Source organism: Hyla sarda, unplaced genomic scaffold, assembly GCF_029499605.1.
Source record: "Hyla sarda isolate aHylSar1 unplaced genomic scaffold, aHylSar1.hap1 scaffold_272, whole genome shotgun sequence".
NCBI classification, from domain to species: domain Eukaryota; kingdom Metazoa; phylum Chordata; class Amphibia; order Anura; family Hylidae; genus Hyla; species Hyla sarda.
This window is the reverse complement of record NW_026609418.1, coordinates 172,076-187,187: the sequence shown is the minus strand read 5'-3', so window position 1 is coordinate 187,187 and position 15,112 is coordinate 172,076. Positions and strand designations below refer to the sequence as shown.

The 15,112-nt window shown below is 46.4% G+C and overlaps 7 non-coding genes across 7 annotated transcripts; all 7 read left to right on the top strand.

Annotated features, from left to right (window-relative positions):
- Window positions 1-1,598: 1,598 nt before the first annotated feature.
- LOC130325564 (U2 spliceosomal RNA) lies at window positions 1,599-1,789 on the top strand. Its single transcript, XR_008870359.1, has one exon. It is a non-coding gene; the product is annotated as a U2 spliceosomal RNA (small nuclear RNA).
- Window positions 1,790-3,893: 2,104 nt separating this feature from the next.
- On the top strand, window positions 3,894-4,084 carry LOC130325563 (U2 spliceosomal RNA). The gene has a single exon (XR_008870358.1). It is a non-coding gene; the product is annotated as a U2 spliceosomal RNA (small nuclear RNA).
- Window positions 4,085-6,180: 2,096 nt separating this feature from the next.
- LOC130325562 (U2 spliceosomal RNA) lies at window positions 6,181-6,371 on the top strand. Its single transcript, XR_008870357.1, has one exon. It is a non-coding gene; the product is annotated as a U2 spliceosomal RNA (small nuclear RNA).
- Window positions 6,372-8,465: 2,094 nt separating this feature from the next.
- LOC130325561 (U2 spliceosomal RNA) lies at window positions 8,466-8,656 on the top strand. Its single transcript, XR_008870356.1, has one exon. It is a non-coding gene; the product is annotated as a U2 spliceosomal RNA (small nuclear RNA).
- Window positions 8,657-10,765: 2,109 nt separating this feature from the next.
- LOC130325522 (U2 spliceosomal RNA) lies at window positions 10,766-10,950 on the top strand. Its single transcript, XR_008870324.1, has one exon. It is a non-coding gene; the product is annotated as a U2 spliceosomal RNA (small nuclear RNA).
- Window positions 10,951-11,649: 699 nt separating this feature from the next.
- Window positions 11,650-11,838, top strand: LOC130325511 (U2 spliceosomal RNA). Its single transcript, XR_008870318.1, has one exon. It is a non-coding gene; the product is annotated as a U2 spliceosomal RNA (small nuclear RNA).
- Window positions 11,839-13,917: 2,079 nt separating this feature from the next.
- LOC130325560 (U2 spliceosomal RNA) lies at window positions 13,918-14,108 on the top strand. The gene has a single exon (XR_008870355.1). It is a non-coding gene; the product is annotated as a U2 spliceosomal RNA (small nuclear RNA).
- Window positions 14,109-15,112: the final 1,004 nt, after the last annotated feature.

Here is a 15,112-nt window from a genome sequence, read left to right as displayed (position 1 = left end):
CACACAGGTGTGTCATTGCTGTACATTGACCATGCATTGCTTCTGTGGTATTGCAAAGGCAAAGACAAATGCTTCCAGCCATCCATTGCACTAATGGATTGGTCATCAGCTGGCTGTCTATGTCCCGCATCAATATAGACCAAAGTACAGAGGGTTAGGCTATGCTATTGTGCACCTACCTGATGCATCAGAAGGTGCGAGGCCCTTGCTAAATTCTGTGCACAGACTTTGAGATCTATACTTTAGACTGTATCTAAACCTGCTCCAACATGGACTGACATTCTGGCCTACTTTCAGCCGATGCGACTTGTCTGTCGCTGAACAGTCGCTTTTTATGTATTCAGCACCTATGTATAATGTTGTAAAAATGCTCTAGAAGCTAAAGTCGCAGAAATGTCACACATATTTGGCCTGCAACTTTCTGTGCGACAAATTCAGACAGGAAAAATCAGTATAAATCCTTAGAAAATTATCCCCCAGTGTCTCCATCTGCTGGCGGTATTGAATAAGCATTGCTGCACTGATGGGGTATGCATTAGACGAAAAAAAAGAAGAAAAAGAAGAATAATACGCCCAGAAAAGAGGCGAAAAGGAGAAAAACGTAAAAAAACGTGAAAAAAAAGTAAGAGGAAGAGAAGGGAAAAAAAGGTGGAAATGGGTTTAAAAGTGATTTCGGCGGAGAATATATATATATATATATATATATATATATATATATATATATACGCGCACACACACACATATATATAAACGTATTCTCCGTTGAGATATTGCAGCCGCTGCTGTGTCCAGGCCCAGGAGCCTTAGCACTGTGCTGTGATGTCACTCAATACCACTGACATCACTAGGTGTAAACAACATCTCTCCTTTGCTGTGTATGTGACTATGGAGCTGTTTGGTGATGTCGTCTATTATGGCCTTCATAGAAGCAACAGGAGATTGTTGCATCCATCTAGAACCCTCAGAACTACAGTGCTATGATGTCACTCACTTCCACAGGCCTTGCAGAGTGTAAACAACAACAACCCAGCTTTGTTGTGTATGTAACCATAGGGATTTGTGATGTCACCTAGAACCTTCACAGCAGCGACAGCTTTATGAGGAGCATCAGCACTGCTCTGCCTGAGCAGAACCATCACCGCCATAGGTTGTCAAATAACCCGGGTTTAACCCACACAGGTAAGTCCAATGGGGTGCAGGCATGTCCTCTATGCTTACAGCTTCCCGTGGGTGTTGGTTTGATACCGTTTGGGGACAGCCAAGGAGGCATCTGCAGGCAACAAAGGTAGGTGTGTGCTTGTGTGTGTGTTTCCTATGCAGATCCTAAGCCCAGTGTCACATGCAAGTAGGAGGAGTAAGAAGGGTTCCTGGCAAGTCCGGGTTATGGATTGCATTTAAAAAGGCCCCGTGGGAGTGCAATGGGCCCCTGTCTTGCTGCTTAGCAATAATGGTATGGGTTTAGGTTCTGCTGTGTGTACTGGTGGTTGACTGCCCCCCAGCCCAGAGTGTGCATGGAAAATTGTCTGGCAGCCTCCCTGACAGCAAGCAGTGATAGTGCCCATGAAGGGCACCTTGTTGGGCCCGCCCCTTTCACGGTTATCGCTTCTCGGCCTTTTGGCTAAGATCAAGTGTAGTATCTGTTCTTATCAGTTTAATATCTGATACGTCCCCTATCTGGGGACCATATATTAAATGGATTTTTGAGAACGGGGGCCGATTTCGAAGCTTGCTTCCGTCGCCCTATGCATTGACCCGATATGGCAGTATCTTCGGGTACAGTGCACCACCCCCTTACAGGGTTAAAAAGAAAGATTCCTACTTTCATTGCTACCTGCTTGCTGGCTAGCCAGCTAGCCCGCCCTGTGGGCCTTGCTGCTGCTGCAGCCAAAAAACAAAAGGTGGTGCTGCTGCTGCTTCTGCTGCTTCTGCTTCTGCTTGTGTCTGGCCGCTGTTGGAGCGTCCAGGCACAGGACTTCTGCTGCTGCTGACTAAATGGCCTCCTTAATTGGATCATTTGAGTAGCCAGCACACCTGTGCAGGTAGGGCATGACATGATAGGCAGCTGCCTTGATAGCGGGTGGGTGCTGAATGTTCCTAATTGACAAAATAAGATTAATGCTTATGAAGAAATATAAAATCTCATCCCTTCCCCAATATCGCGCCACACCCCTACCCCTTAATTCCCTGCTTGAACTTGATGGACATATGTCTTTTTTCGACCGTACTAACTATGTAACTATGTAACATAACATGGGGGGGGGGGGGGGGGTCTCCTGGCTGTTCACACAGGTGTGTCATTGCTGTACATTGACCATGCATTGCTTCTGTGGTATTGCAAAGGCAAAGACAAATGCTTCCAGCCATCCATTGCACTAATGGATTGGTCATCAGCTGGCTGTCTATGTCCCGCATCAATATAGACCAAAGTACAGAGGGTTAGGCTATGCTATTGTGCACCTACCTGATGCATCAGAAGGTGCGAGGCCCTTGCTAAATTCTGTGCACAGACTTTGAGATCTATACTTTAGACTGTATCTAAACCTGCTCCAACATGGACTGACATTCTGGCCTACTTTCAGCCGATGCGACTTGTCTGTCGCTGAACAGTCGCTTTTTATGTATTCAGCACCTATGTATAATGTTGTAAAAATGCTCTAGAAGCTAAAGTCGCAGAAATGTCACACATATTTGGCCTGCAACTTTCTGTGCGACAAATTCAGACAGGAAAAATCAGTATAAATCCTTAGAAAATTATCCCCCAGTGTCTCCATCTGCTGGCGGTATTGAATAAGCATTGCTGCACTGATGGGGTATGCATTAGACGAAAAAAAAGAAGAAAAAGAAGAATAATACGCCCAGAAAAGAGGCGAAAAGGAGAAAAACGTAAAAAAACGTGAAAAAAAAGTAAGAGGAAGAGAAGGGAAAAAAAGGTGGAAATGGGTTTAAAAGTGATTTCGGCGGAGAAATATATATATATATATATATATATATATATATATATATATATATATTTATTTATACGCGCACACACACACATATATATAAACGTATTCTCCGTTGAGATATTGCAGCCGCTGCTGTGTCCAGGCCCAGGAGCCTTAGCACTGTGCTGTGATGTCACTCAATACCACTGACATCACTAGGTGTAAACAACATCTCTCCTTTGCTGTGTATGTGACTATGGAGCTGTTTGGTGATGTCGTCTATTATGGCCTTCATAGAAGCAACAGGAGATTGTTGCATCCATCTAGAACCCTCAGAACTACAGTGCTATGATGTCACTCACTTCCACAGGCCTTGCAGAGTGTAAACAACAACAACCCAGCTTTGTTGTGTATGTAACCATAGGGATTTGTGATGTCACCTAGAACCTTCACAGCAGCGACAGCTTTATGAGGAGCATCAGCACTGCTCTGCCTGAGCAGAACCATCACCGCCATAGGTTGTCAAATAACCCGGGTTTAACCCACACAGGTAAGTCCAATGGGGTGCAGGCATGTCCTCTATGCTTACAGCTTCCCGTGGGTGTTGGTTTGATACCGTTTGGGGACAGCCAAGGAGGCATCTGCAGGCAACAAAGGTAGGTGTGTGCTTGTGTGTGTGTTTCCTATGCAGATCCTAAGCCCAGTGTCACATGCAAGTAGGAGGAGTAAGAAGGGTTCCTGGCAAATCCGGGTTATGGATTGCATTTAAAAAGGCCCCGTGGGAGTGCAATGGGCCCCTGTCTTGCTGCTTAGCAATAATGGTATGGGTTTAGGTTCTGCTGTGTGTACTGGTGGTTGACTGCCCCCCAGCCCAGAGTGTGCATGGAAAATTGTCTGGCAGCCTCCCTGACAGCAAGCAGTGATAGTGCCCATGAAGGGCACCTTGTTGGGCCCGCCCCTTTCACGGTTATCGCTTCTCGGCCTTTTGGCTAAGATCAAGTGTAGTATCTGTTCTTATCAGTTTAATATCTGATACGTCCCCTATCTGGGGACCATATATTAAATGGATTTTTGAGAACGGGGGCCGATTTCGAAGCTTGCTTCCGTCGCCCTATGCATTGACCCGATATGGCAGTATCTTCGGGTACAGTGCACCACCCCCTTACAGGGTTAAAAAGAAAGATTCCTACTTTCATTGCTACCTGCTTGCTGGCTAGCCAGCTAGCCAGCCCTGTGGGCCTTGCTGCTGCTGCAGCCAAAAAACAAAAGGTGGTGCTGCTGCTGCTTCTGCTGCTTCTGCTTCTGCTTGTGTCTGGCCGCTGTTGGAGCGTCCAGGCACAGGACTTCTGCTGCTGCTGACTAAATGGCCTCCTTAATTGGATCATTTGAGTAGCCAGCACACCTGTGCAGGTAGGGCATGACATGATAGGCAGCTGCCTTGATAGCGGGTGGGTGCTGAATGTTCCTAATTGACAAAATAAGATTAATGCTTATGAAGAAATATAAAATCTCATCCCTTCCCCAATATCGCGCCACACCCCTACCCCTTAATTCCCTGGTTGAACTTGATGGACATATGTCTTTTTTCGACCGTACTAACTATGTAACTATGTAACATAACATGGGGGGGGGGAGGGGGGGGTCTCCTGGCTGTTCACACAGGTGTGTCATTGCTGTACATTGACCATGCATTGCTTCTGTGGTATTGCAAAGGCAAAGACAAATGCTTCCAGCCATCCATTGCACTAATGGATTGGTCATCAGCTGGCTGTCTATGTCCCGCATCAATATAGACCAAAGTACAGAGGGTTAGGCTATGCTATTGTGCACCTACCTGATGCATCAGAAGGTGCGAGGCCCTTGCTAAATTCTGTGCACAGACTTTGAGATCTATACTTTAGACTGTATCTAAACCTGCTCCAACATGGACTGACATTCTGGCCTACTTTCAGCCGATGCGACTTGTCTGTCGCTGAACAGTCGCTTTTTATGTATTCAGCACCTATGTATAATGTTGTAAAAATGCTCTAGAAGCTAAAGTCGCAGAAATGTCACACATATTTGGCCTGCAACTTTCTGTGCGACAAATTCAGACAGGAAAAATCAGTATAAATCCTTAGAAAATTATCCCCCAGTGTCTCCATCTGCTGGCGGTATTGAATAAGCATTGCTGCACTGATGGGGTATGCATTAGACGAAAAAAAAGAAGAAAAAGAAGAATAATACGCCCAGAAAAGAGGCGAAAAGGAGAAAAACGTAAAAAAACGTGAAAAAAAAGTAAGAGGAAGAGAAGGGAAAAAAAGGTGGAAATGGGTTTAAAAGTGATTTCGGCGGAGAAATATATATATATATATATATATATATATATATATATATATATATACGCGCACACACACACATATATATAAACGTATTCTCCGTTGAGATATTGCAGCCGCTGCTGTGTCCAGGCCCAGGAGCCTTAGCACTGTGCTGTGATGTCACTTAATACCACTGACATCACTAGGTGTAAACAACATCTCTCCTTTGCTGTGTATGTGACTATGGAGCTGTTTGGTGATGTCGTCTATTATGGCCTTCATAGAAGCAACAGGAGATTGTTGCATCCATCTAGAACCCTCAGAACTACAGTGCTATGATGTCACTCACTTCCACAGGCCTTGCAGAGTGTAAACAACAACAACCCAGCTTTGTTGTGTATGTAACCATAGGGATTTGTGATGTCACCTAGAACCTTCACAGCAGCGACAGCTTTATGAGGAGCATCAGCACTGCTCTGCCTGAGCAGAACCATCACCGCCATAGGTTGTCAAATAACCCGGGTTTAACCCACACAGGTAAGTCCAATGGGGTGCAGGCATGTCCTCTATGCTTACAGCTTCCCGTGGGTGTTGGTTTGATACCGTTTGGGGACAGCCAAGGAGGCATCTGCAGGCAACAAAGGTAGGTGTGTGCTTGTGTGTGTGTTTCCTATGCAGATCCTAAGCCCAGTGTCACATGCAAGTAGGAGGAGTAAGAAGGGTTCCTGGCAAATCCGGGTTATGGATTGCATTTAAAAAGGCCCCGTGGGAGTGCAATGGGCCCCTGTCTTGCTGCTTAGCAATAATGGTATGGGTTTAGGTTCTGCTGTGTGTACTGGTGGTTGACTGCCCCCCAGCCCAGAGTGTGCATGGAAAATTGTCTGGCAGCCTCCCTGACAGCAAGCAGTGATAGTGCCCATGAAGGGCACCTTGTTGGGCCCGCCCCTTTCACGGTTATCGCTTCTCGGCCTTTTGGCTAAGATCAAGTGTAGTATCTGTTCTTATCAGTTTAATATCTGATACGTCCCCTATCTGGGGACCATATATTAAATGGATTTTTGAGAACGGGGGCCGATTTCGAAGCTTGCTTCCGTCGCCCTATGCATTGACCCGATATGGCAGTATCTTCGGGTACAGTGCACCACCCCCTTACAGGGTTAAAAAGAAAGATTCCTACTTTCATTGCTACCTGCTTGCTGGCTAGCCAGCTAGCCAGCCCTGTGGGCCTTGCTGCTGCTGCAGCCAAAAAACAAAAGGTGGTGCTGCTGCTGCTTCTGCTGCTTCTGCTTCTGCTTGTGTCTGGCCGCTGTTGGAGCGTCCAGGCACAGGACTTCTGCTGCTGCTGACTAAATGGCCTCCTTAATTGCATCATTTGAGTAGCCAGCACACCTGTGCAGGTAGGGCATGACATGATAGGCAGCTGCCTTGATAGCGGGTGGGTGCTGAATGTTCCTAATTGACAAAATAAGATTAATGCTTATGAAGAAATATAAAATCTCATCCCTTCCCCAATATCGCGCCACACCCCTACCCCTTAATTCCCTGGTTGAACTTGATGGACATATGTCTTTTTTCGACCGTACTAACTATGTAACTATGTAACATAACATGGGGGGGGGGGGGTCTCCTGGCTGTTCACACAGGTGTGTCATTGCTGTACATTGACCATGCATTGCTTCTGTGGTATTGCAAAGGCAAAGACAAATGCTTCCAGCCATCCATTGCACTAATGGATTGGTCATCAGCTGGCTGTCTATGTCCCGCATCAATATAGACCAAAGTACAGAGGGTTAGGCTATGCTATTGTGCACCTACCTGATGCATCAGAAGGTGCGAGGCCCTTGCTAAATTCTGTGCACAGACTTTGAGATCTATACTTTAGACTGTATCTAAACCTGCTCCAACATGGACTGACATTCTGGCCTACTTTCAGCCGATGCGACTTGTCTGTCGCTGAACAGTCGCTTTTTATGTATTCAGCACCTATGTATAATGTTGTAAAAATGCTCTAGAAGCTAAAGTCGCAGAAATGTCACACATATTTGGCCTGCAACTTTCTGTGCGACAAATTCAGACAGGAAAAATCAGTATAAATCCTTAGAAAATTATCCCCCAGTGTCTCCATCTGCTGGCGGTATTGAATAAGCATTGCTGCACTGATGGGGTATGCATTAGACGAAAAAAAAGAAGAAAAAGAAGAATAATACGCCCAGAAAAGAGGCGAAAAGGAGAAAAACGTAAAAAAACGTGAAAAAAAAGTAAGAGGAAGAGAAGGGAAAAAAAGGTGGAAATGGGTTTAAAAGTGATTTCGGCGGAGAAATATATATATATATATATATATATATATATATATATATATATATATATACGCGCACACACACACATATATATAAACGTATTCTCCGTTGAGATATTGCAGCCGCTGCTGTGTCCAGGCCCAGGAGCCTTAGCACTGTGCTGTGATGTCACTCAATACCACTGACATCACTAGGTGTAAACAACATCTCTCCTTTGCTGTGTATGTGACTATGGAGCTGTTTGGTGATGTCGTCTATTATGGCCTTCATAGAAGCAACAGGAGATTGTTGCATCCATCTAGAACCCTCAGAACTACAGTGCTATGATGTCACTCACTTCCACAGGCCTTGCAGAGTGTAAACAACAACAACCCAGCTTTGTTGTGTATGTAACCATAGGGATTTGTGATGTCACCTAGAACCTTCACAGCAGCGACAGCTTTATGAGGAGCATCAGCACTGCTCTGCCTGAGCAGAACCATCACCGCCATAGGTTGTCAAATAACCCGGGTTTAACCCACACAGGTAAGTCCAATGGGGTGCAGGCATGTCCTCTATGCTTACAGCTTCCCGTGGGTGTTGGTTTGATACCGTTTGGGGACAGCCAAGGAGGCATCTGCAGGCAACAAAGGTAGGTGTGTGCTTGTGTGTGTGTTTCCTATGCAGATCCTAAGCCCAGTGTCACATGCAAGTAGGAGGAGTAAGAAGGGTTCCTGGCAAGTCCGGGTTATGGATTGCATTTAAAAAGGCCCCGTGGGAGTGCAATGGGCCCCTGTCTTGCTGCTTAGCAATAATGGTATGGGTTTAGGTTCTGCTGTGTGTACTGGTGGTTGACTGCCCCCCAGCCCAGAGTGTGCATGGAAAATTGTCTGGCAGCCTCCCTGACAGCAAGCAGTGATAGTGCCCATGAAGGGCACCTTGTTGGGCCCGCCCCTTTCACGGTTATCGCTTCTCGGCCTTTTGGCTAAGATCAAGTGTAGTATCTGTTCTTATCAGTTTAATATCTGATACGTCCCCTATCTGGGGACCATATATTAAATGGATTTTTGAGAACGGGGGCCGATTTCGAAGCTTGCTTCCGTCGCCCTATGCATTGACCCGATATGGCAGTATCTTCGGGTACAGTGCACCACCCCCTTACAGGGTTAAAAAGAAAGATTCCTACTTTCATTGCTACCTGCTTGCTGGCTAGCCAGCTAGCCCGCCCTGTGGGCCTTGCTGCTGCTGCAGCCAAAAAACAAAAGGTGGTGCTGCTGCTGCTTCTGCTGCTTCTGCTTCTGCTTGTGTCTGGCCGCTGTTGGAGCGTCCAGGCACAGGACTTCTGCTGCTGCTGACTAAATGGCCTCCTTAATTGGATCATTTGAGTAGCCAGCACACCTGTGCAGGTAGGGCATGACATGATAGGCAGCTGCCTTGATAGCGGGTGGGTGCTGAATGTTCCTAATTGACAAAATAAGATTAATGCTTATGAAGAAATATAAAATCTCATCCCTTCCCCAATATCGCGCCACACCCCTACCCCTTAATTCCCTGCTTGAACTTGATGGACATATGTCTTTTTTCGACCGTACTAACTATGTAACTATGTAACATAACATGGGGGGGGGGGGGGGGGGTCTCCTGGCTGTTCACACAGGTGTGTCATTGCTGTACATTGACCATGCATTGCTTCTGTGGTATTGCAAAGGCAAAGACAAATGCTTCCAGCCATCCATTGCACTAATGGATTGGTCATCAGCTGGCTGTCTATGTCCCGCATCAATATAGACCAAAGTACAGAGGGTTAGGCTATGCTATTGTGCACCTACCTGATGCATCAGAAGGTGCGAGGCCCTTGCTAAATTCTGTGCACAGACTTTGAGATCTATACTTTAGACTGTATCTAAACCTGCTCCAACATGGACTGACATTCTGGCCTACTTTCAGCCGATGCGACTTGTCTGTCGCTGAACAGTCGCTTTTTATGTATTCAGCACCTATGTATAATGTTGTAAAAATGCTCTAGAAGCTAAAGTCGCAGAAATGTCACACATATTTGGCCTGCAACTTTCTGTGCGACAAATTCAGACAGGAAAAATCAGTATAAATCCTTAGAAAATTATCCCCCAGTGTCTCCATCTGCTGGCGGTATTGAATAAGCATTGCTGCACTGATGGGGTATGCATTAGACGAAAAAAAAGAAGAAAAAGAAGAATAATACGCCCAGAAAAGAGGCGAAAAGGAGAAAAACGTAAAAAAACGTGAAAAAAAAGTAAGAGGAAGAGAAGGGAAAAAAAGGTGGAAATGGGTTTAAAAGTGATTTCGGCGGAGAAATATATATATATATATATATATATATATATATATATATATATATATATATTTATTTATACGCGCACACACACACATATATATAAACGTATTCTCCGTTGAGATATTGCAGCCGCTGCTGTGTCCAGGCCCAGGAGCCTTAGCACTGTGCTGTGATGTCACTCAATACCACTGACATCACTAGGTGTAAACAACATCTCTCCTTTGCTGTGTATGTGACTATGGAGCTGTTTGGTGATGTCGTCTATTATGGCCTTCATAGAAGCAACAGGAGATTGTTGCATCCATCTAGAACCCTCAGAACTACAGTGCTATGATGTCACTCACTTCCACAGGCCTTGCAGAGTGTAAACAACAACAACCCAGCTTTGTTGTGTATGTAACCATAGGGATTTGTGATGTCACCTAGAACCTTCACAGCAGCGACAGCTTTATGAGGAGCATCAGCACTGCTCTGCCTGAGCAGAACCATCACCGCCATAGGTTGTCAAATAACCCGGGTTTAACCCACACAGGTAAGTCCAATGGGGTGCAGGCATGTCCTCTATGCTTACAGCTTCCCGTGGGTGTTGGTTTGATACCGTTTGGGGACAGCCAAGGAGGCATCTGCAGGCAACAAAGGTAGGTGTGTGCTTGTGTGTGTGTTTCCTATGCAGATCCTAAGCCCAGTGTCACATGCAAGTAGGAGGAGTAAGAAGGGTTCCTGGCAAATCCGGGTTATGGATTGCATTTAAAAAGGCCCCGTGGGAGTGCAATGGGCCCCTGTCTTGCTGCTTAGCAATAATGGTATGGGTTTAGGTTCTGCTGTGTGTACTGGTGGTTGACTGCCCCCCAGCCCAGAGTGTGCATGGAAAATTGTCTGGCAGCCTCCCTGACAGCAAGCAGTGATAGTGCCCATGAAGGGCACCTTGTTGGGCCCGCCCCTTTCACGGTTATCGCTTCTCGGCCTTTTGGCTAAGATCAAGTGTAGTATCTGTTCTTATCAGTTTTTTCATGCCGGTGGACAGTAACGCCGGTATGGGGCTGGTGGGGATGGGTGCTGCATGGAGGATGCAGGTGTACCAGGGCTTTCCGGGGCTGGTTCTGAGGAATCAGCTCGCTGCCCCGATGTGACCTGTTCCCTCCGGGTCTCGCCATGAGGCTGAGAGGGTCTAGAGCCGAGGTACTTTTGTTGCCTCGGGGAGTGGTGACCCCGAGGGTGCCGAAACTCACTGGGAGGATAGGCTCACTGAGTTGAAGCACGGGCACCATAATCTCTTCACCTTGTGGCACTCACCTCTTGATTCCCGGCCTTCTGGCTAGGATCAGAGAAATTTTTATAGATCCGGCCGGATGTCCGCGGCAGTATATCTGCACACATTCACTTATTTATTTTCTTTTTTTGTCTCACTGTGTCACTTTTTGCGTGTTGTGTGTTCACAGGATTGGTCAGGATGCGGTAGCCCTTCTGGGTGTCCCTCCTGGCGGTCTAGGGGAGGTGTGTGTGGCCCATTAGGTTCCGCACCTCCCTGCAAACACCCCGGGTACTCCTGCTTTGGCAGGGTACCTACCGTAATCGGCTCTGCGGGCAGATACCTTGGCTAACGCCAAGGGGGATGCCGGGAGCATTTGTGGTCCCCTAGTAGCTTTGGCGAAAAGGGACATCGAACCTGGAACCTCGCAGGTACCTTTTGGTCCGGAGGCGAAGGGTAAGGTTTGTTGGGGGGCCTCTCTCCTATCGGAGAAGGGCTTGCGATAGACCGCATCCTTTGTGCACGTTTTTTTAGTGTAACACGTTTGCACTTTTTCTTGCACTTTGGGTGAATCGAAAGCACGTTCCTCGGCTTTAGATAAAAAAAAAAAAAAAAAAAAAAATCTGTTCTTATCAGTTTAATATCTGATACGTCCCCTATCTGGGGACCATATATTAAATGGATTTTTGAGAACGGGGGCCGATTTCGAAGCTTGCTTCCGTCGCCCTATGCATTGACCCGATATGGCAGTATCTTCGGGTACAGTGCACCACCCCCTTACAGGGTTAAAAAGAAAGATTCCTACTTTCATTGCTACCTGCTTGCTGGCTAGCCAGCTAGCCAGCCCTGTGGGCCTTGCTGCTGCTGCAGCCAAAAAACAAAAGGTGGTGCTGCTGCTGCTTCTGCTTCTGCTTGTGTCTGGCCGCTGTTGGAGCGTCCAGGCACAGGACTTCTGCTGCTGCTGACTAAATGGCCTCCTTAATTGGATCATTTGAGTAGCCAGCACACCTGTGCAGGTAGGGCATGACATGATAGGCAGCTGCCTTGATAGCGGGTGGGTGCTGAATGTTCCTAATTGACAAAATAAGATTAATGCTTATGAAGAAATATAAAATCTCATCCCTTCCCCAATATCGCGCCACACCCCTACCCCTTAATTCCCTGGTTGAACTTGATGGACATATGTCTTTTTTCGACCGTACTAACTATGTAACTATGTAACATAACATGGGGGGGGGGGGGGGTCTCCTGGCTGTTCACACAGGTGTGTCATTGCTGTACATTGACCATGCATTGCTTCTGTGGTATTGCAAAGGCAAAGACAAATGCTTCCAGCCATCCATTGCACTAATGGATTGGTCATCAGCTGGCTGTCTATGTCCCGCATCAATATAGACCAAAGTACAGAGGGTTAGGCTATGCTATTGTGCACCTACCTGATGCATCAGAAGGTGCGAGGCCCTTGCTAAATTCTGTGCACAGACTTTGAGATCTATACTTTAGACTGTATCTAAACCTGCTCCAACATGGACTGACATTCTGGCCTACTTTCAGCCGATGCGACTTGTCTGTCGCTGAACAGTCGCTTTTTATGTATTCAGCACCTATGTATAATGTTGTAAAAATGCTCTAGAAGCTAAAGTCGCAGAAATGTCACACATATTTGGCCTGCAACTTTCTGTGCGACAAATTCAGACAGGAAAAATCAGTATAAATCCTTAGAAAATTATCCCCCAGTGTCTCCATCTGCTGGCGGTATTGAATAAGCATTGCTGCACTGATGGGGTATGCATTAGACGAAAAAAAAGAAGAAAAAGAAGAATAATACGCCCAGAAAAGAGGCGAAAAGGAGAAAAACGTAAAAAAACGTGAAAAAAAAGTAAGAGGAAGAGAAGGGAAAAAAAGGTGGAAATGGGTTTAAAAGTGATTTCGGCGGAGAAATATATATATATATATATATATATATATATATATATATATACGCGCACACACACACATATATATAAACGTATTCTCCGTTGAGATATTGCAGCCGCTGCTGTGTCCAGGCCCAGGAGCCTTAGCACTGTGCTGTGATGTCACTCAATACCACTGACATCACTAGGTGTAAACAACATCTCTCCTTTGCTGTGTATGTGACTATGGAGCTGTTTGGTGATGTCGTCTATTATGGCCTTCATAGAAGCAACAGGAGATTGTTGCATCCATCTAGAACCCTCAGAACTACAGTGCTATGATGTCACTCACTTCCACAGGCCTTGCAGACTGTAAACAACAACAACCCAGCTTTGTTGTGTATGTAACCATAGGGATTTGTGATGTCACCTAGAACCTTCACAGCAGCGACAGCTTTATGAGGAGCATCAGCACTGCTCTGCCTGAGCAGAACCATCACCGCCATAGGTTGTCAAATAACCCGGGTTTAACCCACACAGGTAAGTCCAATGGGGTGCAGGCATGTCCTCTATGCTTACAGCTTCCCGTGGGTGTTGGTTTGATACCGTTTGGGGACAGCCAAGGAGGCATCTGCAGGCAACAAAGGTAGGTGTGTGCTTGTGTGTGTGTTTCCTATGCAGATCCTAAGCCCGGTGTCACATGCAAGTAGGAGGAGTAAGAAGGGTTCCTGGCAAATCCGGGTTATGGATTGCATTTAAAAAGGCCCCGTGGGAGTGCAATGGGCCCCTGTCTTGCTGCTTAGCAATAATGGTATGGGTTTAGGTTCTGCTGTGTGTACTGGTGGTTGACTGCCCCCCAGCCCAGAGTGTGCATGGAAAATTGTCTGGCAGCCTCCCTGACAGCAAGCAGTGATAGTGCCCATGAAGGGCACCTTGTTGGGCCCGCCCCTTTCACGGTTATCGCTTCTCGGCCTTTTGGCTAAGATCAAGTGTAGTATCTGTTCTTATCAGTTTAATATCTGATACGTCCCCTATCTGGGGACCATATATTAAATGGATTTTTGAGAACGGGGGCCGATTTCGAAGCTTGCTTCCGTCGCCCTATGCATTGACCCGATATGGCAGTATCTTCGGGTACAGTGCACCACCCCCTTACAGGGTTAAAAAGAAAGATTCCTACTTTCATTGCTACCTGCTTGCTGGCTAGCCAGCTAGCCAGCCCTGTGGGCCTTGCTGCTGCTGCAGCCAAAAAACAAAAGGTGGTGCTGCTGCTGCTTCTGCTTCTGCTGCTTCTGCTTCTGCTTGTGTCTGGCCGCTGTTGGAGCGTCCAGGCACAGGACTTCTGCTGCTGCTGACTAAATGGCCTCCTTAATTGGATCATTTGAGTAGCCAGCACACCTGTGCAGGTAGGGCATGACATGATAGGCAGCTGCCTTGATAGCGGGTGGGTGCTGAATGTTCCTAATTGACAAAATAAGATTAATGCTTATAAAGAAATATAAAATCTCATCCCTTCCCCAATATCGCGCCACACCCCTACCCCTTAATTCCCTGGTTGAACTTGATGGACATATGTCTTTTTTCGACCGTACTAACTATGTAACTATGTAACATAACATGGGGGGGGGGGGGTCTCCTGGCTGTTCACACAGGTGTGTCATTGCTGTACATTGACCATGCATTGCTTCTGTGGTATTGCAAAGGCAAAGACAAATGCTTCCAGCCATCCATTGCACTAATGGATTGGTCATCAGCTGGCTGTCTATGTCCCGCATCAATATAGACCAAAGTACAGAGGGTTAGGCTATGCTATTGTGCACCTACCTGATGCATCAGAAGGTGCGAGGCCCTTGCTAAATTCTGTGCACAGACTTTGAGATCTATACTTTAGACTGTATCTAAACCTGCTCCAACATGGACTGACATTCTGGCCTACTTTCAGCCGATGCGACTTGTCTGTCGCTGAACAGTCGCTTTTTATGTATTCAGCACCTATGTATAATGTTGTAAAAATGCTCTAGAAGCTAAAGTCGCAGAAATGTCACACATATTTGGCCTGCAACTTTCTGTGCGACAAATTCAGACAGGAAAAATCAGTATAAATCCTTAGAAAATTATCCCCCAGTGTCTCCATCTGCTGGCGGTATTGAATAA